This window comes from Nicotiana attenuata, unplaced genomic scaffold (genome assembly GCF_001879085.1).
Source record: "Nicotiana attenuata strain UT unplaced genomic scaffold, NIATTr2, whole genome shotgun sequence".
Taxonomy (NCBI): Eukaryota; Viridiplantae; Streptophyta; class Magnoliopsida; order Solanales; family Solanaceae; genus Nicotiana; species Nicotiana attenuata.
In genome coordinates this window covers 268239-270630 of record NW_017671159.1, presented here as the reverse complement: position 1 = coordinate 270630, position 2392 = coordinate 268239, and positions in this window count along the sequence as shown.

The window sequence follows — 2392 nt, the reverse complement described above, 5'->3', positions numbered from 1 at the left end:
TCTGTGGGATTCGACTCCGGACTTGTAAACCGGATTATATTTGCAACGACCGCATTGTCCTTTTTATAAGGCATAGTTGGGCGTGATCAAATTTTGGCGCCGTTGCCGGGGAACTAACAGTGTAGTTGTAGGTGTACATATTGCTAGGTTTCAAGTTTGAACTTTTATTTTATTATTTGATTTTTTTTATTTTTTTTATTTTAGTTTTATTTGTTTATTTGAGAAACATGACATCATGGAATTATGAGAATTTTGTTGTTGGTAATTCTACTTTTGATCCTCCTTATGCATATTGTGAAGGAAACCACCCAGGGCAAAATTATCAAAATATTCCTGAGAGCGAGTTTTGTGCACCAACTCAATCTTATGTGTGGAATGTGTGTGATATGTGTGGTGGTCAAGATGGTCACTTTCACGGTTGTGCTTATATTTCTTACCTTCCCCCAACCCCTTACTTTGATGGTTCTTCTTTTTCTGGTGAAGTTAATAGGAACAAAGAACCTAGGGAAGCTGACCTAAAGAAGCTCGAAGATATGTTAAAGTGCATTTTGGAACAACAGAGTAAATTACTACTGCGGATAGAAAGGCAGGAGGAAACTATTCACAACTTGAAAGTTCACATGAGTCAACTGGTTGAAGTTTTTAATGCTCAACAAGCCAATATTGTGAATAGTATCCAAGAAGAGCGTGAATTAGATACAAAAATTGATGAGCTAGAGGAGGAGGCTAGAGTAGAACACCAACAATCAATCGCACTAGATTTTGAGGATGTCGATGTTGTAGAAGAGATACTAGAGTCAACCAAGGATATTGAGGATACATATTTAGTTGACTCTATTGTCATTAGTGTTGAGAATGTAGATAGTCCCGATGTTCATGTAGTTGAGCGCATTGGTCCTCACTCCAAGCATTTTTCCACATTGTGTTTAGATGATGATATGGAAATAGAGTCGTCCGAGCCATTTGAGGAGTCGAGGAATGAGGAACAAAGTGCTACATTCCGGAATTCTTCTTGCCAGAAAATCGGGATTACACACCTCATCTAAAGGCCAAGAAGTGCAGAATACTATATTATTTTATTGGGCCAGCCAGATTCGTTCCACCACCCCAGGAGCATGATCATAGAGCAGAATCAAAACTTGGGGTCCGATTCATAAGTTCAAAGTGGAGGCAGAAAGTGATTCACGTCGTGCCGCGACGTTAAATCAAGCGCTTGTTGGGAGGCAACCCAGCTTTATTGCTGTTTTTTTTAATTGTATTATTTTTGTAGTGTCAATTTTTTTTATTTTCTAGGAGCATGGAAAGCAAAGGTATTGGAAGGATGCATCAGCAAATCAAATGGTTGGAACTAAGTGTGAGGTACCCACACGAAGGACCAAGCTCGGGAGAAGTCTGAGTACCCCATGAACTGCTAGTGCTTCGGCCTTTGGCCTACCAGGGAGTTTCTTTTACCCTCTTGTATGTATGGGTGTGCATTGGGGACAATGCACAATTTTAAGTGTGGGGTGAGGAGATTGTCTGGGTGGTTTTTCATGCTACATTAGCTGTGTTTGTTTTTTTAAAAGATTGGACTTTTCCTGATGACGGATCTTCTAGACAGTTTTCTTGAGGGAAGTAAGTCTAAAGAAAATCCAAAAATATTTTTATTTTGTAGGTAGTGTAGCAATTTACCCCTGGTTTTTCTTTAAACCACGGTTCTTTTCCAAGGGTTTTATTTGAACCGGGTGTAGTTAGTTTTTTTTTTGGGAATAGGAGCCATTGTGTTTTGTTTTGAAATGAAGCAATATCTCTTGACTTTGTTATGCCTTGAGAATAGTGAGTACTTTGGCTGTGACGCTTAGGCTCAGTTTTTGACTCTTGTATAAGTACCTTAAATTGTATGATCTTAAATTTGCTTAACTGCTCTGACTAGGGTGTCTTGATGAATCCAATCCTGAGTGAGTTATGTGCCATGTGTGTGTAAGGTTTTGTGATATTCTGTGCATTGCATTTGATGCCTAGAACTTGCCCCGTGTGTTTGCAAAGCGAAATAGTAGTTTTATTCAGTCTAGGAAGTGATATAGGCATTTCTTTGTTGAGCCAGATAGGTATATTTTACCCGCCTAATTATTATGTATCGTAGTTAACCCCTTTGAGCTTGTAATCCTGTTTCTTTGGCAACCACATTACAAGCCTTACCCATTTGTTCGAATTAACCATCTATTTGAACCATTGTAACCTCTCATGAGCACTTGAATTATTTATGAACTTTGTAAAAGTTAAAGTGTGGGGTAGTTGATTTGGCTTTTGAGTGGAACTAATGAAATAAGGAGAAAGGTGCACTGTTTTGAAAAAGTAAAAGCCACTTGAATTGAAAAAAAAAATAGCTGGATTGTTGTTAAAAAAAAAAAAA